We start from the raw sequence: 21,804 nt of genomic DNA on the forward strand, positions 1-21,804 counted from the left end.
TGAAAATATGAACCAACGATGATGATGTGAAAGCGAATTGTGCATCTATGTACAAATATTCAAGTGACTTAGAGATCACAATGTGAAAATTTGGAGTGTGCATAGTGCATGGTACCTAAAAGATTACAATGTCATATGTACAAAGCTATTACAATAGCAAAGAAACTAATTTAGAAAGAGTGAGGTCGAAGCAACTCCAAGCTCCGAGCGCAAGAGGATGAAACGTGACTCGTTGAGGCCTTGGGTCAAAATGTCATCTGGTCACACATAATGATAATGGACAGCAATGTGCTTTGACTTATTATGTTGAACATAGTCTTTTTCAAGACTAATAGCACTTTGGTTGTCACACCGCAAGGGTGTGCTAGAAAGAGGAGAGTGACCGATATCAACCAGCATTTGTCGAAGCCAAATCAACTCACGAGCTACAAGTGATGCCGCAACATATTCTGACTCAGTCGTAGAAAATGCAACACAACGTTGTTTCTTGCTAGTCCAAGAAACAAGACAACCATTTATAAAGAAGCAATTTCCACTAGTAGATCGCATAGATAAATGTGAGCTTGCCCAGTCTGCATCTGTGTAACCCAAAAGAGAAAGAGATTGCATAGAATCCGATGTGAGTTGTCGTCAATAGACTAAACCAAAATCTGTAGTGCCTTTCAAGTATTTCAACACACGCTTTGCAGCAGACCAATGCTTAAGAGAAGGACATGCAAGATGTTGTCCAAGATAATTAGCAGCAAACAAAATATCAGGACGAGTGTTCATGCCAACAAACTGAAGACATCCAATCAAGTTAGCATAAGGTTGATTTGTGACAAGTTGACCGCCATTGTCAGAAGTGTTCTTCGTAGAGCTCGCAAGACAAGGTGTGTTGGATGAATGTGCAGATTCCATACCAAATTTTTGAATAGTATCTGCAATAAACTTTGACTGTCGAAGGAATAAAATACCTTTTGTACGGTTTCGTTGGATTTGAATGCCAAGACACGAGTGAATCTCTCCAAGATCCACCATATCAAATACAGAAGACAATAACTTTTTCACTTGTTGAAGAAATCCCAAATCATTGGAAACAAGGATGGTATCATCCACATAAAGAGCAAGAATCACAAAACTGCTACCTTGGCGTTTTATGTATAAGTTGGGGTCTGACGAGCAAGAGATGAATCCTTTAGAGGTGAGAAAAAGATCAAATTTTGTATACCAGGCTCGCGAAGCTTGTTTGAGACCATATAGTGCCTTATGGAGTTGAGAAACAAGGTCTTCTTTACCTGAATAACAAACCCTTCTGGTTGTTCCATATAAATTTTCTCTTCCAAGTCACCATTAAGAAAAGCAGTTCGCACATCCATTTGATGAGCTTCTAAATCAAATTGAACAGCAAATGCCAATAAAACTCAAACACTTGTAATGCGAACAACTGGTGAAAAAGTCTCTTGATAATCAACACCAGCTACTTGGGAGTAACCTTTTGCAACTAAACGCGCCTTGAACTTGTCAAAAGATCCATCTGCTTTTACTTTTGTCTTATACACCCATTTATATTTAATAGCTGTACGACCAGGAGGTAATTCAGTTAGTATCCATGTACCTTTAGAGATAAGAGAATCGTACTCTGCTTCCATAGCCTCTTGCCATTGATCCTTTTGTGGTGAATAGATAGCTTCATCATAAGTAATGGGATCTTCGGAAGTAGAAAAAGCATTATCAGCAATATCGTCATCATAAACATGACATGAGCCATGTTCAAAATCAATAGGCAGATCAACAGAAATATCAATATCATCATTGTCAACATTCGGAATGGATGGTTATGAAGAGGAAAGTTGCTCTATAAGAAGAGTTTCATCTCCTGAAAGAAATGGAAAAGCTTGAAGCAATGATTTAGTATCATCAGAATCATCCATGGACCATGAGCCTCCCATAAGCTGTTCGTTAAAAGTAGCTTCACGATTCACAATTACTTTCTTGGAGGAAGGGTCATAGAATTTGTAGCCTTTGGAAGTGTCAGAATATCCAATAAAAATAACTTTAAGACCAGGAGCATCAAGCTTTGTTCGTGTTTCTTTGGGAACATGAATATAAGCAATACATCCAAAGGTTCGAAAAAGAGATACAGAAGGAATGTCACCTATCCATGCTGTGATGGGTATCTTACCAGAGGGTGCAGTAGTAGGAAGATGATTCTGAATAAATACTGCTGTCAAAGTAGCTTCAGCCCAAAAAACACGAGATAAGCCAGAATGAATCAGCATACATCTTACAGCATTGAGAATAGTGCGATTCTTTCGTTCAGCAACACCGTTCTATTGAGGCGAATATGGAATAGTGTGTTCATGATGAATTTCACTGTCAGCACAGTAACTCACAAACTCTCGAGAAACATATTCGCCTCCATTGTCACTACGAAGCTTCTTAAGGCGACGACCAGTTTGAAGTTCCGCAGCCTTGTGGAATTGTTTGAAAACAGATAAGGCTTCAGATTTTTGTCTAAGTAGAAATATAGTCGTATACCTTGAGAAATCATCAATGAAAGTAATGAAGTAGCGATATTGTGATCTCGAAGAAGGTAGAGGTCCACATATATCAGTATGAACAAGATCCAATATGTCATGAGAATGAGTTGTATTTGAAAGAGGAAAGGGTTTGCGATTGTGTTTCCCAAGAGCACAAAATTCACAAATTCCCATATGAGGATGGGCTTTAAGATCCATGCCATGAACAAGATCACGACGTTGAAGATCAAGGAGTTTTGAGAAATCAGCATGAACAAAACGGTGATGCCATACTTTGCAATCATGATCACCTGGAGCAGTGACAACATTTGCTACAGCATCGTTGAGAGAGAGTTCAAACAAATTACCATTTCGAGGAGCAGTGGCTATAGTCTGTCCATCTTTCTCAATTCGGCATTTGGTATGATCAAATCCAACAAACAGACCAAGATCAACAAGTCTAGCAACTGAAAGAAGATTACGTTGAAGATCTGGTACATGTAATACTCTTCGCAAAATTCGAGTGGAAGAAGATAAGGTACCAAGATATAAGTCTCCAATACCCTTTACTTGACAAGTAGTATCATCAGCAAGATAAACAACACGTTGAACTGGCAGTGGATGATAGTTATGGAGCTACTTAGACTGATATGTCATATTTCCTGTAGCACCAGAATCGACAATAAAAAGTGATCCATCGCGTACATGAAGTATTCTGTCTGGAGCAACTGAACATAGGACGCAGCTTGTTTCTGGTACAATGTTGTTTCGATGTTCAGTAGCATATGCTCTATTCCGATCTGTGTCGAATCGACGCTTATAGCACATATGAGTGGGATGATCAGATCGTCCACAATATTCAGAAGAAGAAGAAGAAGAGTCTCTAGATAAACGTGGTTGTTTTGTGATAATATTGTGTTCTTCATCATATTGACGTGCCCAACAATCATCTTCAGTATGGCCATTTCTGTTGCAGTAAGAACATTGCTTATTAGGAAATTTGAGACGAGAGAAAATATTACCGCGACGGCCACCTCTGCGGTTTCCTCGTTGAAATGGACGCCTTCGAGCATAAAAACCCCGTTCCATCTGTTGTGACTCAGTCTCCTCGTGTGAAATCATAGCTGTATCATGACTAGCATTACGACGTTCTTGACGTTGAGAGTATTCAATTAAAGACATGCAGGCTTGGTCGAAATCAAGACCATCTTTATTAGAGAGAATAGTAAGAATGTTATCATAAGAAGAGTCCTTCACCGTATCAAGGAGAAGTGTAATCAGTTGCTTTTGTGGAACAGGATCACCGGCAGCAGTAAGTTGATTAATAATAGATTTGAAAGATTCAATATGTCCCGTCATGGCAGTACCAACTTCATATTGTAACTTGTTAAGCAACCCTCTCAAATAAAGTATTTCTGTGACAGATTTCTTCTGAAAGTTTGCAATAAGGTACTTCCATACGTCGTGGGAAGTAGGAAGTTCGTACATATAAAGCAAAAGGGAATCAGTAAGAGCAGAAAGAATATACCGACGAGCTGCTTTATCACGTCATTGCCAATCCGTATAGGCAACATTCCAATCTTCAAATATAGGTCCTTCAGTGATAAGCACATTATCATTATCCGTATCAATAGGCTGAGGCGGACCAACACGATTTCCAAGAACAACATCGGAGAGTTCATCGCCTTCAAGAATTAACAACATCTTTGCTTTCCAGCCTGGAAAACCTTGACCTTGGAAAGGAGGAATAGAACGTTGGCCAGAAGGAAAGCCGTTGACGAGAATATTCATAGCCATATCTTGTTGCGAGCTGACGTATAAGATAAGATCGTAGAATTTGCACACCATATATGGTGAAGGCTGTAATTGAGAATGAGAGAGATATGAGGACTGCGTTCTGTCAACGATAAACGTAAGAAGGATGCTCAAGGAACTTCCAAAGATGTGAGAGACGTCACCCAAAAAGGGCAGGGTAAAGGAGACGTTAATAATAAAAGAGTCCTCAAAATAGAGTGGCGTGAGACGCAAGATTGACGGCCACAATACGAATAGCAAAAAGCTAAATCTTCTCGAAAAAGTTAACGCCAAAATAAGAAAAACGATCGCGGACGCTTCACGAAGAAGTAGGACGAAGAAAGCTGCGTCAAGCTCAATTGCAGTAAAAACAACATAACAATCTGCTGCGAACTCCGATTGACGCAAACCTAGAACTCAAATAGAAGAGCTCGAGGAGACGAACAAGTTTTGGATGAAAAGCGCTACGCTCCATTACGCTTTTCCCGTTTCTCCAAATTTTGAGCAGAACAACAAGAAAAATTGAGATGAAGTTCAGGGTGTCATCAACAAGAAAACGTAATCAAAGATTAGATTGATTAGCAATAAACGTCACATAAAACACTAATCATATTCTTCTTAACACAAAACAACCACAGTTAACAAGAATCAATGCTCAAAAATAAAATTTGTAGCAATTTTTGAATCTTACATGCAAATCGCATACACATACTGTTTTGTCACCATGAATTGAATCGGCGCATGATCGTTACTGCTCTGATACTATGTTGAGATGTAGAGAGAAAGAGAGAGAGAGACGAGACAAGAGACACACCATATACGCTCCCAAAGACTGATTCATATTGAGGACAAGATGCAAATATATAGGTGAGACCAAGTTGAGTAGAGTGAGCTATATATAGCTCCAACACGGCTAACACATGCTACATTGAATATGCATCGAGCGGGAGATATGTTGTAGTTGTACATAATAGTTCCAACAAACTTTGTATAAGTCTTGGGCTCACTTGGAGTTCCAAAGTTGTATATGGTAGTTTGAGGGCTTAAGCTTAAACCCATACTAGAAGGGATTGTGGTGAAAGCCCTTAAAATAAAGCCTTTAGGAAAGAAAGCTTCATTCTTGAGTATCCACTCTTGAGGATCCACTTCTGAGAGCTCTCTCTCTCTTGAGTGTTAACTCTATGGCCTAGCCTTGAGCTTAATGTTTATGTTTGAGAGGCTAGTGCTAACCATTGTAATTAGTGTAAGCTCTTCTTGATTAATTCAACCCTCATTTTCTCACTAGTCTACTTCTTCTTTACATTTCATCTTGTCATGAAGTAGTATTACACTTTCATTATTCTAAATTTTGAGAGATGTATGTACTTCTTGCTAGTAACCACTCCTATTCTTCCATAAGCATTCAATTTGTGATATTTAGCATCACTAATTAGGTTGATTAATTTGGGTCTTAATCTTGTAATTAGTGTGTGTGCCCTATTGTTTGCTTGTGTGTAGATAGGTTTTATGAAGCTCTAGCACCATTCACTTCGTGTGTGTAGCTATTGATGATGTGCCGTAATTGACATGTGGTAATTAGTGTGTGCTTATCATTAGTGTGCTTGGGGTTTCTAGTCTATGGCAAGTTGGACTTCGATGGACTTGATGTGTGTAGTTGTTGTTAGATTAGTGATAGAGAATATTTAGAGTTAGTCTTGCAGTGGCTAATATCTACTTACATTGGAGAGTTGATCTCTTGAATCCTCTATTCCTATTCATCCGATTCTCATGCTTCCATGCCCTAGCCGGGTTGCCGATCCACGGTTCTGATAATTTTGTGTGGGTTGCGATTAGGTCGTGCTACAACGCCTCCCAACACCAAGGGATGTGCAAAATGAAGTGCGATAAGCCCAAAGTGCAGCCATAAGATGCTTGTCCCAATCACTTTTGTGATTGTTTACATGTTTAGTGATGATCTTGCAGATCACACCATTTACCTTCTCCACCAAATGTTGCATTGTGGGTAGTAGGGAGTTGAGTGTCGTTGTGAGATACATAGCTTCTTTATCGGCTCTCCTACTAGGTCTCCTCTAAAACCTGGTCTCCTGTCCAAAATTATTTTAAGAGGAGTGCCAACACGGCAACAAATGTTTTTAAATACAAACTTAGCCACTTCCTTAGTTATAATCCGGGGAGTGTTACCATACACCGAGCGAATTTTTTGAACAAGGACAAACCCAAGCAAGTGTTTGTACATGATATAATAAATTTTATCGTCAACAGAATATTTATCGTTTGTTATATATATTCATGCACCACAACAAAAAGGGTTATTAATGGATAGACTACCTGCTAAATTCCAAAAGATCAAAGTTTACTTTTAAGAAAATAAACACAATATTCAAAAATATTATCTTCTCTCTTAGGCTCGCTTGGGCTTCACATGTTTTGAGCATAAAGTAAGATTAATAGACTAATAAGAGCTCTATCCTTGTACTTAATGCTCAAGTCATCGTAAGTTTCTCTTTGTAAGTTCATTTGTAGTTCTCCTGTGTGTAGTACTTTGGTTCTTGATTGTCATTTATACTTGAGAGCATGTGCATCCTTCCTCATCTCAGACGCATCAATTTGATAGCAATTTATTGCGCCTCATTAGTTCATTTATACACCAGTCATCTTTTCCATGTCGTCTTGCCCTATCTATACTATAAGGATGTTATCTTCATACAAAGACATCCTTCTTACACGACACATCGCCGACAAACACCATAAATTAAGAAAGACTTCTTTTGTTACAATAAAATCATGTTATTCCTTAATTGACCAATATTGGACTTTTTTAATCAATTTACAAAAACAACAACCAGAATTTATAGAGTTCTATATCTAAAATTTTCTAGAAATGCATCATTATAACTAAAAAAAGTTATTTGTGAATAAATAAAATAATTAGGATCTTTTTACGATACAATGTGCCAACCTCAAAGCTTAGGGGCGTGAGTCTTCATATGAAGAGCTTCTTTCACAAAAGATTGAAGATGCTACCCTTTCTATTTTGAATCATCATTTGAAAAAGTATGGAAGATCTCAGATATCAAGAAGGCCATAACATCCACCACTCAATGGACAAGCACATTATAATTGTAATATACTTTACATCCTTTCTCATGTGGAATATTCATGTCACCACCAATTATAAGAGGCAAATTTTGTTGCAATCTATGAAGATCAAAGCCATGCCCTACTCTAAAAGGTAGGATTGGAGCCTTCTTCACACTTGGAATGATAGTTTCAACAAGAGGGGAAGCCGCTGTAGTGACTTTGCATACTAATTTTTCTGGGGCAAAATGCAATTTTTTTTGAGCTTGTGTCTGCTCAAGATAAGGTTGTATGGAAATCTTACTAGATGGATGAGGGAAAGAGCTACATCATATTGACAACGCATTGTTTGGCAATTGATCATGTCCATCCACTAGAAAGAACGATGCTAAGTGAGAGAAGATGCTTAAATCTCTCTCTCTCTCTCTCTCTCTCTCTCTCTCTCTCTCTCTCACACACACACACACACACACACACACACACACACACACACACACACACACACACAAATGAGAAACAATATCACTATCAGGGGCACAATAATTAACGACTAATTTTTGACGAAAAATCCATAGAAAATCGGTCTTATGTATATTTTCAAAGCACAAAACCTAAAAATTCTCGATTAGTTTTGAGGGTAGCCTTCAAGGAAACCGGGTATATTTGGCAGAGTAAAGTGTTAAACCCTCAAAAAATCCTAAATTTTATGTGGATATTTTCAATGCTCTCCTTTTTTCCATTGATTCCTAGGTGTTTGGGAAAATGTGTCTCAGCTTAATATTGTGCCCTTTTCAATTTCAAAAATGCCAGTATGTCCAATTAATATATATTTTAAAAAGTATGACACGAATCCCAAGATGCTTGTTGCAAAGACAAAGGATGGGACTGACAAAGGGAAGGGTGTGGAGTCATCTACTATAGCACACTGGCACGAGCAATAGCGTGGGGTCAATGACACACAGTCATTGACGACATCGTGGCTAGGCAAGTTTTGGGGGAGCTTGGTTATATTTTTTTATTAATACGCTGCATTATGCCATGCAGCATATGCATCCTCCTACGTTGTTGTGGAGCTTATATGTGAAGCTATATATGTAATCCATACATTGAGTAGCTTCACATATAAGCTCAACACCCCCGCTCAAATAAGGGTCCCTAACTGTGGATGAAAAAAATAGTGAAGCTATATATGTAATCCATATATTGAGTAGCTTCACATATAAGCTCAACAGTTGTTAGCTTAGTTGACTTGAAGATGCACATGTGGAGCAGCGAGAGTTCGAGTCCAGCTTGCTAAGTTCTTTGTTGGACAACTTGCAAAGGGCTAATGCTACACCCGTTGGAATCTCAGCAAGATTGCAACAAATATGATAATGAACCTATGAGTACGTTGAATGGAGTAGTAGGCCAATTAAGAGTAAGCAGAAAAAAAGAAATTCCGCCTCAATATAAAGAAAAATAGTGTAAATTCCCAAAAAATAAGCTTAATTGTCTTGAACTTTCTCCTCACAAATTCAAGGAAAGGAAGTTGTATGTTTGAAAAAATGGTTTTCCTTCAACATTTGAACCGAGTATGTGTGCATGATTTTAAGAAAATCTTTAAACAATGGGGATCTGAAGATGATGCGATTCGAGTGAAGGCCAAAAGTTGGCGGAGTTTCAAGTGGGGGGGGAGGATTTGGAGGTAGGTGGCATATGTCGAATCGTTTTTGAAGTCGAAACCGCCCTTCCTCAAGATTTTAAGCCACAACTCTCTCTCTCTCTCTCTCTCTCTCTCTCTCTCTCTCTCTCTCTCTCTCTCTCTCTCTCTCTCTCAGCTTGCCTGTGTTGTATGGCCAAGGTAGGTCGCAAAACAGTGGCTTTGTAGGAGAGAGGAGGCATACCACCCAGGGGCTCAAAGTCTTAGTCCTAATTATTAATCGTGTACAGGCACGATATTTGACGGCCTCATGACCAAAAATTTCCTTGAAAAATGGAAACAACATCAACACGGGTAAGAAAAAGCTGGAGAGCTGCTCCAATGTCGTGTGTTGGAGGTCGGCAACTTTTACCTACTAGAATGTATTGGGTTGCCAACACCATCTCCATGGGCTGTTTGATAGAGTAGCCCTCCATGTTCTATAGGTCTCTCTCTCTCTCTCTCTCTCTCTCTCTCTCTCTCTCTCTCTCTCTCTCTCTCTCTCTCTCTCTCTTTTGGTACTAAAATTTTTCCAAACTCTAGAGGAAGGTTTTAAACCATTGCCTTACACTACATGCCTTCAAATGTGTCTTGATTTCTAGCGTCCCCGGCCCTCGTTATTAAATGTCACCTCCTTTTGGGAGGTGGGATCAATGGCTCCTGATCACCGGTTGATTATGACCGTTGGATTTCCTATGTAATGTAAAAGATTCTCGCTTTCTCGGATCCGGGACTTGAACCCACTCCCTCCTCCCCACGGAATTGACCTAACCACTAAGCTAACGTGCGCTCGTTGAAAGGTGTGTGTGTGGGTGGAAAGTTTATAGATTACGGCATTGCGGACAAGTTACACCTAGTTCACACCTAGTTCACACCGAGTTCGTATGAAGTTCACACCAAATTTTGTGTGGTGTGTAGACCCTCCCTAGTTCACACCATGTTCACGTTAAGTTCACACCGAGCTCACACCAACGAGCTCACACCAAATTTGTTGTGGTGTACATACCTCCGAGTTCACTCTTAGTTCACACCTAGTTCAAATGACGATCGAACGGCCCGGATTGCACCCGCCTTGTGACGTCTATTGTGCGCCATTGATCCCACCTCTCTAGGGAGGTGTCAATTAGTGACGAGGGTCCTCGGTCAAAGACACAGAACATGGTCTTCAAAGCAACAAAAACAAGTTGCCTACTACTTTCAGGGGTCCCTTGACTGCAAGCTACTGCAATCCGTCTCTGTTTCTTCATTTGCTGCAGCAACCATTATCTCATCCAACTTATCAAATTTCTTCAGCGTGATCTCCATCTTTGGCTTTTGGACTGTCCTCCCTCGCATCTCATCACCAATATCAATGGTTGACGTGTAGATTTTCTTAACAACCGTTGAGATTGCCATTCCCAGTGCTGACAACTCAACTTCCTCATATTGCTGCATAAACCTCTTAGAAAAATTAACATAGAAGAAAAGCGGTTTCTTGGTGTTTGGCATTATCGGCGGACTCTTGCTGCTGCTGCTGCTGCTCGGCCTCGATGTTGCTGAGTTGCACCATGCAAATTCTTGAGAAACTGTAGGCGTGTGCGTTTGAGTATGATGTGTATGGTGCGAGTGAGGAATACCCTCTCTCTCTCTCTCTCTCTCTCTCTCTCTCTCTCTCTCTCTCACAGAGTGAGAGAGAGAGAGTCGAGAGAGAGAAGTCCCTTTTCTTTCAGTTTATAAAAAAAATCTCTAAAAGAACGCGCGCTCTCTCTCTCAATTTAAAGAGAAAACTCTCTGAATGAGTGCACACCGGCGCGCTCTCTCTCTCAATTAAAAAAAAAAACTCTCTGAATGAGTGCACACGGGCGTGCGTTCTTTTAGGGATTTTTTAAAAAAATTGAAAGAAAAGGGACTTCTCTCTCTCACTCTCTCGTATTAGCAAGAAGGATGTGCAAGTGCATGTGCATGAAGATGGAACCTTGGAAATCATTGGGGAGTTCAAGAATGTGGAAGAGAAAGGACAAGTGACATGGTATGCCGCAAAGAGATCGCTTGGTTGTTTTGTTCGACAATTTCAACTGCCAGATAATGTCAAATTGGATGCTGTGAAAGCATAATTGAAGCTCGTGTGATAGCCATCACTATTAGGTGAAATCCGCCGCCAAAAATGTGTCTATTATAAGTAAGCTTTAACAAACCTTGCTACTTATTTAATGTGCTACTTGTTGTTGTTGCTTGCTTCATCAGAAAGAATGTAAAAAGGAAATGGTATAGTGGCCGTCAATGTGCATTTTGCTTTGTCAGAAAAAAATGGAAAAAGAAATTATATATCGATTGCCAATGTGTGTCTTGTCTAAGCCTATCCTAGATGAGTGACCCCCTTTGTGGTCTTCTTACAAGGTTTACTGCATCGGAAGTGTTGGGTGCTCTCAATTAGTTTTCATGAGTAAGCGGTATCCATTGCCATGGAGATAGCACGTCTATGTATTCTTTGGATCTTTGTAGAGTTGTTTTTTGAGATAGACTTGGGTCATATTTATCAGTTATTTTTTGAAATAATTGTGCCTCATGCATGGTTGCACGTATACCAGTTATTTGTCTTACATGCAACTATGCAACTCTTTTGGTAACTATGCCAAAATGCTAACTTTTGGAAAAACAAAAAAAGAGAAAGAGGTCTAAGTTAGTCTCCTTCGTTGCCCTCTACCAGTCCCCACCAGCAACTATGGACTCTCGACTCCGAGGAACGCCTACTCTCCTTTCCCTGCCTTGCTTGGTCCAACATGTTTCCGATTCGCCACGCTTGTTGGTAATGATGATGGTGATGTTACTGATACTCCATTTGCCGCATGTTGTGGTGCCTCCCAACGCTTTACATTCAAGTATTGTCCTCCCTTTGGCCCCACCTCCTCAACCTGCCACTTTCTAATCACAATGTTGTGCCTCAATCCATGTGAGTAAGGTCTTTTGTGTTGTATCCTCATTTTTGCTAAGGTGTACTAGTCTATTGACCTATCCTTCGAGAAGAGAGAGAGAGAGAGAGAGAGAGAGAGAGAAATAGAGAGACCTATAGAACATGGAGGGCTACTCTATCAAACAACCCATGGAGATGGTGTTGGAAACCCAATACATTCTACTAGGTAAAAGTTGCTGACCTCCAGCACACGACACTGGAGCAGCTCTCCAGCTTTTTCTTACCCGTGTTGATGTTGTTGCCATTTTTCAAGGAAATTTTTGGTCATAAGGCCGTCAAATATTGGGCTTGTACATGATTAATAATTAGGACTAAGACTTTGAGCCCCTGGGTGGTTGGCTTCAACTTCTTCAAGATATCTTTTCTGCCTTCAAATTGGGCATCGCCCTGCTGTCTGCGCCTCGATTGGCGGGTGTCAATGATGGGCTCTTGTTGAGGACCATTAATTGACTCGGTCACTTAGCGGACATGGCCATGTTGGCTCGCCTAAAGCTACATTTGCAATGGCTGCAACATCCCATGCTTCACCTTCTCCATGACTCCATTTTCTTTAATTTGGGCCAGAGAGAATGGGCGTACCCCATTTTCCTCTAGGGGCATCCCTCCATGTGGAAATACAGTCGCCTCCAGCACATGGCCCATTGGTGTGCTCATCATGAGGTTCTTCCTCTTCTCGCCAAGGCCGGCTATGATATTATCCATGTGCAAAGGATTATGTGCCGAATTCTTCCATGGAGGATGTACATCAGCATAGTGCATGATGTGTTAGGGAATTCTGACAACTTGGATCCCTAGTCCAATGTGATTTTCATTAAAAAGCAGCTGCAACGGGAGTAAAAGGAGGATATGCATCTAGAACATGATAAAGAGAATGGAATTAAGGATTTTACTATTATTTTGGTTAGCCGCATGTCTGCATGATTGGAGACGTATGCATGCAATGTGCTGTTCGAGGATATGCCCACAAAATTTTTTAAGGGTGTGTTGGCGCCGCTCATGCACATGTCTTCGCGCCCAGTTTTGTGTGAGGCAATTATGACACAAATTAAGAGGTAGATGTTGGAGTCTTCCCGATTGGGCACGATGCGATAGTAAGCGGAAGGCAGTTTTCAGTGGAGAGAGAGAGAGAGAGAGAGAGAGAGAGAGAGAGAGAGAGAGAGAGAGAGAGAGAGAGAGAGAGAGAGAGAGAGAGAGAGAGAGAGAGAGAGAGAGAGAGAGAGAGAGAGAGAGACTATCCTTTCCCCGCCAGATATTCTTCCTTCACTTTCCTCTTCATTGCTATTTCCTTCCATGCCAAATGGCAATGACGACACCCCAACTAAAGGGGGGGGGGGAAGAGAGAGAGAGAGAGAGAGAGAGAGAGAGAGAGAGAGAGAGAGAGAGAGAGAGAGAGAGAGAGAGAGAGAGAGAGAGATCCATTCTCAAGTAGCACAGATATGGTGGTGCATGGGGTGGACCGAGGAGGAACTTGCCAATCTCATCAAGGGCAAGCTCAGATCAAAGTCGAAGTTTGGTATCTCTAAACGCTCCTAGAGAAAATAGAGAGAATCGTAGATATAGACCCACTTCCTGTTGCCATGTGGCAATTTCAAGAGACGCCTCTCTCCATTATTATAGTTGGAGTTAGAAGTTGCCGAAAAATCCTTTCAGCATAAGGGTATCGCACATTGGGTTAGTAATTTGGGTCGAGACATGATGGACAAGTCAACAGAATAGGAATCCCAAGCAGTGTACAAACTTCAGCAGTGCTCATATAAACATGGAAAATTTAAGAGAAGGTTTTCCCACTAAATTTCTCTAAAATTTGTAGGTTTTCTCACCTTCTACTTTAAATTTTAAGGATAAATCTCAAAATTTATAGATGGAAATAAACTAAACCTATGTTTCTTTTATTTATCAACATGGTTGGGTGAAAGAGAACTTGCATAGGGAGAAGTTGTCCTAAGAAAAGTGTTCATAAATTTATCCACCTTACATACTCTTTTATCAAATCACTCCTTGTAATCCCCCACCATTACCACCTCCCTTGACACCTTTGTCACCACCATCTTTGGCAGCACCACTAATTTCCCACGCAATTGATGGTAGGCTTCATATGATGGTTTGACCCAAACTTTAATATATACCATGATGTGGATCTCTCAAAATAATGACCTCATTTCAATAATAGAATTACTTTCAAGTTCCCACAATTTTCGCTAGAGTAACTTAAAAATGCATAGTATGGTATCGTACATCAACCCAAAATAACTTGAGGTAGAGTGAGAGAGAGGAGAAGAAGAAGAAGTGAAGAGCTCCCAAACTCTCCTTATTCAGGAGATTTGTTTCAACGGCAACAACCTTACCTTTTTAGTATAAAGCTCGTTGTTTAATCCTTCGATTGGGGGGCTAAAATTGGGGAATAGTTTTTCATCACCCTTTTTATGGAAGCAATGGAACTATGAAATATTGAAACCATGGTATACATACACCAATGTGTCATGTGCGATGCTTAATGTATAATAAACACCCAAATTGTTAACATTATCTATGAGGTCCTGCGTGTAAGGAGGCAAAATTATGAGATTTATATCCAACAAGGATCAATGGCGGTGTGAGCGGGATGGAAACACATGGAACGCCTCTATAACGACCTCACACACACTCTTGGAAGGATAGACACACACACTATGGGACACCACTCGGCTTACACAACACACCTGGCAGAGACAGGGAACACACCTATGGAGTGAGAGGAGAGAGACTATCTGTTTGCCCACTCTACACACAGACACACACACACACACCCAAAACTCAGATCAAAAGAGGAGAATTTTTTATGTTAATATACAATCAATCTTGGGCCAACACCAATGGGGAAAATAGCTCACACAATATGGGTAGAATATGCCAGATACAATCACAAACTGGAGCAGAAGCTTCGCTCATAGGAGAAACTTACACAACCAAAAAAGCAAAAAAACAGTCAGTAATTTGGCAAAATGGAAAGCACCATCGCGTCCGGAACGGCCCAAAACCGCTGTCTACAATGTCAAAGTGCTCAAATCCGACCTCGGATGAGCAGTTTACGGCCAAAACACGCTCCCAAAATAGCAAAAACACAGTTGTGGCTGTTCCCACTCTTCTCTCCACTCTTTTTATGGTATTCTCTCTATTTTTTCAGTTCCCACACTTAGCTTTATTACTTGGGCACCCTTGGCCTTTTACTTGACCTCAAACGGACCCCGAACGGGCCAAACCGACCTCGCAGTGCATAGTTGTCACCCTGCTGCATCCATCCGCACACCTGGCACTCAGCTTTTTCCAATAATGCATCCCGCCACCACGTGAAGTGGCCCCAAAATATGTTCCTCATGATGACCTTTCTGTATAATTATCACAATAAAACATCCACGTTGTGTCCGTACTCATCCACGTGCAAGTATTGACCCCATTCGACCTCCTGGCGCCACTAGATGCCGTTTGACGCACTCGCTTACCTCATGTCCTCGGCCCGTGGATAGCTTTGCCAAGAATTTTTACGCGCTACCAAATCCTCCTTATTGTAGAAAAAACACACTGGTACTGGTAATAGTGAAAATCAATGCACTATGTACACCCTGTCCTTCCTGTAAACACGTGGGTCCCACATAACCACCTGGCTCTGGAAAATGGGCAATTCTTTATTTGATGCACCATGCATGGGTATGTACATATGTGCAAACCCTTGCTCCAAAAAAATCCTGACATAATTTGCCCATCCCCTAGCCTGCTAGATCGTCCATGATCAGCAACAACAAAAAGAGATATGAGACTCGCCGCGTCACAAGTCTCCTCATTCCTCACAGACATTACTTGCTCCATAGATAGCTCATCTTGCTCTACCATCATTAACCTGGCATGATACAATTTAAGACGCGATTCATTTACCCTTGACTTATGTAGAATCCCAACCAGGTTCGCCAACTGATATGTACCATTTGGAAAACACTCCACTACCTTGAAAGGGCCTTCCCACTTAATTTGAAACTTCTTTTGGAAGGTGTTGTCTAGCTTACTGTTGTAGCGCAAAACCAAGTCATGTTTCTTCATACCATTACTTTTGACCTTTTCATTTATCTTTGCCAAAGCCCTATCTTGCATCTGCCCATAATGTTCCAATGCACTCATCCTATCCAGCTGAACCTCTTGTAACTGTAAGAGCCTCTCTTTGAACGCATCATTGGGCGGCCCAAGAAACTTCTCTAACATCTTTACTGCAGGCAACTCTACTTCCACAGGAAATAGTGCTTCCTTTCCATACACCAAATGAAATGGAGTAAACCCTATACCTATCTTCACCGAAGTACGGTAAGCCCATAATGCACTAGGCAATTCCAAATCCCAATTGTTTCCTTGGTGCTCTGTCACTTTCGAAAGAATTTGCACCAACTCACCATTGAATCTTTCATTTAGGCCATTACGCTGTGGGTAATAAGGAGTGGTATGCTAGTGCCTAATCTTCATCTTCGCACATACAAAGTCTAGCAGTTTAGCTCTAAATCTTGGCCCCTTATCTGAAAGTAGCTCCAGTGGCACCCCAAACTTGCAACATATTTCATCATACACAAATTTTGCCACATCCTTTGCAGTGATCTGATTTACTGCTATAGCCTCTGCCCATCTAGAGAGATAGTCTACTGTAGTCAAAATATAGCTTTTGCCCCTGCTTGTGATAGGTAATGTGCCTATTGCATCAATCCCCCACTTTTCAAACACATCAAACGCCATAATGGTTTTTCGTAGCACTGGCTTCAACACTCTCTTCCCAAATGCTTGACACCTATTGCAAGACCTACACCAATGGTGAACATCCTTGTGCAAACTAGGCCAGACATACCCATCTTGCAAGATCTTATGCAAGGTGATCTTTAGAGCAAAATGGCCGCCACATGCGCCTTCATGATTCTCTTCCAACACTCTATAAAGCTCCTCCCGCCAAGGTACACGTCTCAACACGAGATCAACCTCTTTCATGTATAAGACATCACCAATCAATTTGTACCTGTATGTTTTACGCATAAAACCATACTTCTTAGACTTCTGAATCTCCTTTGGAATGATTCCTGTTAGCAAAAAATCCTCTTCTTGAGCGAAACTTTCCCGGCCATGATAAAGAGGTAAAGTGGTCCTCAACACAAGTAGCTCCCCAATCATACTTTGAGCTGCCTCATGTGCCTCTCCATTTAGAGCACGTTCAATGTGTCTGATCTTCATGCTTCGAACTTTTTTAACAGGCCTTTAATTCTGAAGCACATTTCATTCAATAAAGTGTTCTTGCTCTTCCACATGTACACCCAACACTTGCTTCCCAACTAACAAGTCATCACCTTTTATGATCAACCCCGTGCTTCAAACAAATGTGTAATCCGGATTCCAAAGTAGCATATTCAGCCTCATTGTTACTATGAGCATCCAATTTGAACCCTCTCTTGCATACTAGCTTTCCCTCTCGATCATAAAGTGCTATACCCCCTGAAGCCCCCATCATGGCTCTTTCTATATGAGCCATCGAAGAACAACACATGTGAATTGATGATATGTGGCACTTCTTCAACTACCTTTCTCACCACCTCTTCCTTAACAAGAAGGGGATTCTCCTTGTAAGTCAACAAACCGGCTAGGGTAGCCCTTGTACTGTCTTCCACTAGAAAAGAGAACTCAAACTCTTGCAGCTCAATTACCCATTTCTTGACCACATTTGACATGTTAGTGCCATTAATTAACTGTGGCAAAAAGGCATAAATCGTCAAGAAAACAAAAGGTTGTGGTAGCAAGTAATGACGAAATCGTCGACAAGCAAATATTACACTGGCCATCACTAGCTCTACTTCCGAGAACTTTCTCTCTGCTACCAACTTCACTTGACTTGCACAATACACTCGCCTCATATAATGGCTGCCCTTCCCCTTTTGCATTAGCATAGGCTCCAATGGCATCATCCCCTACTGATGGATTTACATAAAACACTTGCTCATCAGGAGACTGCATGGCTGAGAACCCCCCTAACACCTCTTTGACCTCTTGAAACACTTCTTCACACTTGTCGTCCCATTGCAATGGATCATGCTTTGCCACTTGCTGTAATGGATAAAGGAGTTGTGAAGACAATGGAATAAACTGTGCCATGTACTTTAATTTGTGCATAAAGGTTGCCAATTGCTTCGTACTCGTAGGTGATGGAAGAAGAATAATAGGCTTAACCTTGTTTGGATCAGCCTCAATGCCATTTTCTGACACCATATGGCCCAATAACTTCACCCTTGGCTGTGCTAGATGAAATTTCTTTGGATTTAGTTGTCCTCCACATTCATCATATCGAGCCAATACCATCTGCAACTTCTCATGGTGTTCAGACCTACTGCTGTACACACAAAAGTCGTCCAAAAAATATTTGACACAACTACCAATGAATGGTTCCAACACGCAATTTTCTCTCTCTTGATAGAAGGAAGGTCCATTTGACAACCCAAATGGCAATACTGTGTAGCAATAGCAACCCCATGGCGTAATGAAAGTTATCTTTGTGCGGTCTTTAAGAGCAATCTTCAATTGAAAATAGCCTGAAAAACCATCACACACACTGTACCTCTCATAACCTGCCAATGAATCCAAGATCTGATCAATGAATGGAAGAGGATATGGGTTCTTCTTAGTGGCTGCATTTAAGGGTTTCAAATCTACACAAATCCTCCACTTTCCATCCTTCTTTGGATTGACTACTACTGGACTCACCCATTCCGTGGTATCCATTGGGACTATGAACCCTGCCTTCAGTAACTTGTCCACCTCTTCCTTCAAGGCTGCCTTATGCTCTTGAACCATCCTTCTTAGCCTTTGCCGCACTGGCTTAGCACCTTCTTTCAGCTCTATATGCATCTCTTCACCCTTGAACCCTCTGATCTCTTCATATGAAGTAATGAACAAGTCAGGAAAACTAGCTAGCATGTGCAAATAGATCTCCTTCTCCATACTTGAGAGGTCTCCACTGATCATTTGTGTCATCAATTCCTTCTTCTTTGACAAATCAACCTTGGTTTGCATCAGCCCTTCAATCACTTCATAAGGCCCTTCACTTTCATCTTCAACTTCATTCGCAAATGCAACTAAACCAGACTCGTGGATTTCTTTATCCATCAAAAGGAATGCAACATCAGCATCCTCAACTGTTGGTAGTACTATCACTATCCTCATCAGACACTGTGGAATAGTCTTCATCACTAGACTCATCTTCATCTTCATAAGCCTCCTCCAATCATTTCCTTGTGTCCATCATATATAGCTTCTTGGCACCTGTCTTTCCATAGAGGCTAATCATACCACGTCGCCAATCTTGAACAGCTCCCACTGCACGTAACCATGGTCTACCCAATATAATAGGATATGCTCCCAACCCCGCTAGCATCACAGGAAAATCAACCATTGCCTTTGCATCATATGCCTCCACTTCCAAGCTCTTTACAACACCCAAACATATGCTCCCAACCCCGCTAGCATCACAGGAAAATCAACCATTGCCTTTGCATCATATGCCTCCACTTCCAAGCTCTTTACAACACCCAAACATTTTACTTTTTGGTGGTTTGCCAATCTGATCCGAAAGCCCGACACCCCAATCACTGTAAGACCCATCTTCTCAATGCATGAGTGTGTTATGACACATATTTGGGCTCTATAACCTTGTCCCATATTTTTTCTTTTGTGCCACACATCTACTATTGGGAAAATGTCTGGTAGCTCATCCATTGCCAACACCTTTACTGAACCTCTCTCTGGCTCTCTCTCCATTGGGTTAACCATCCTCTTCCACTGTCGCTTTAGCTTAGGCACCATCTCTATAAGCTGCCCAGAAGTAACATCTGCTTTCTTGCTCATCAGATCCTCCTTCAAGTCAGCTTAATTGCCCATCCCCTAGTGGAGAATCTGAAACATGAAACTTGCGAGACGAGCTCTCCTTTTCCTCTTGGCCTTGACATCCTCGCCTTCATGACTCTTTCCCTTCTTCTTACTAGGACCTGGGGCACTTCTTCCTTCCTTTTCCTCTGTGGTTCTCTTCCCAATAGGCATCACTGATGTATCCTCTAGCTCTGATGCCTTATCCAAGGTGACTACACTTAGCACTTTTGTCTTTCCCTTTTCCTCCTGGGTTAATCCACTGGTTCCTTCCTCTCCCTTCATTTCAATGCCATAATCATTTGACTCAGTTAGCACCTGTCCTAGCAATGGATACATGTCTCCACCCATCCTTGGTGGCTTATCACATTGCGGGCTGATGTGACCCAACTCTCCACAATTATAACACGTGGGCGTCTGCCTCCAGAACCTACCATTGCTTTGTCCACCACCATTCCTGGGTCTTTACTCACCTCCTGGCTGATTTGCAAACCTCCATCTACCTCGATTATTTCCCACTTGACCTAGCATGTTCAAGCTGCGATTCTTCATTAAATCTACCACTTGTCTCATGTCTTGCCTTAGCCCATCATCTTTCACTGATGTAGTGATCACTGCTAGCATAACCTGAGGAGTAACAACAACCACTGGTTCATGATGAACCCCTGGCATGCGACCTTGCGAAGAATCCATAGGCTGAAATTCAGACCTCATGGGCAAAGACTCCACCCCTAATTGGCTCATTTTCCTCATCTTACACTCTTTGTTCCTTGCTACCTCTAGTGCATCTTCATATGTCCTAGGCTTCTTTAGCTCCACTCTGCAATGGATATTCTCCCAAAGACCAGCCAAGAACCTATCCTTCTTCATCATGTCAAGCAGGGGTACCTGTGGTGCTAAGGCCTTGCACATTTGCTCCCATGCCAATGAGAACTTATGTATGTACGCATCTACTCGCTCACCTTCCTTTTGCACTAAAGCCTGTACTTCTTGCCATGCTTTGTCAGTATCTTCTATCTTCACAAACTCCACTTCCAATCCATGCCTTAGATTGTCCCAACTCAATCTTACAAGTGGATCATCCACACGCAACTCCTCTTCAAATGCTTTGGACACAAATTGTGCATCACTCTTCAAACAGATTTGGAAAAGACGTAACATCTACGCAGGGTCATGAATCTGGTTTCTAATGCAGGCAACCTCCATCTTTTCCAAAAAGTCTTCCACATCTTCATCACTTCTTCCATGAAATTCAGGATAAGAAAAAGCCATGGCTACCCAAGCTACGATGCTTTGAGAACCCCTTCGAGCACACGTGCAAGAACCCAAAACTTTTGACTGACCCAATCCCTAGAAACTTCAATGGAGCTTGGCTTTAGATAAGGACCAACACACGCACATCAAATGAGTTTTCATAGTCGATCATCGGAATTACAACATGCAAAGGACATTCCAGTATCTCTCTTAATCTTCTTGGCCCGAACATAAAGACTATGCGCTGCTGGAAAAAAATATTCCTGGATACATGAACATTTATTTGGATTCTCTGAGTTGAATGAAAAGGAGTGAATTGAGGGCCATTTTGATCATCCATCAAGGCCAACCATGTAGCTGCCAAGAAAGCACACCTGTCTTATCCGCTGATTTTGCCAAAATTTCAGCAGCATAACAGCATAAATAGCTCAAAAGACCAAAAAACTAGCCATCACAACTTGGAAAATTTTTGGCAGAGTTTCCCCAGAAGTAGAGCAGTAAGAACCCAAAATATAGACTATATATGTATGCATAAACTGCCAACAATAGAACCGCGAGCATCAATTAGGAATCACTAGTACATAGCCTATGGCGAGGTCATGAAAAGGGTGCTCCAGCTACCTGTATCACCGAAAGGA

The 21,804-nt window shown here is 41.3% G+C and overlaps 1 pseudogene; it reads right to left on the reverse strand.

Annotated features, from left to right (window-relative positions):
- Window positions 1-10,248: 10,248 nt before the first annotated feature.
- On the reverse strand, window positions 10,249-10,600 carry LOC147419655 (uncharacterized protein At2g34160 pseudogene; annotated as a pseudogene).
- Window positions 10,601-21,804: the final 11,204 nt, after the last annotated feature.

Source organism: Adiantum capillus-veneris, chromosome 29, assembly GCF_014529385.1.
Source record: "Adiantum capillus-veneris isolate H3 chromosome 29, ASM1452938v2, whole genome shotgun sequence".
NCBI classification, from domain to species: Eukaryota; Viridiplantae; Streptophyta; class Polypodiopsida; order Polypodiales; family Pteridaceae; genus Adiantum; species Adiantum capillus-veneris.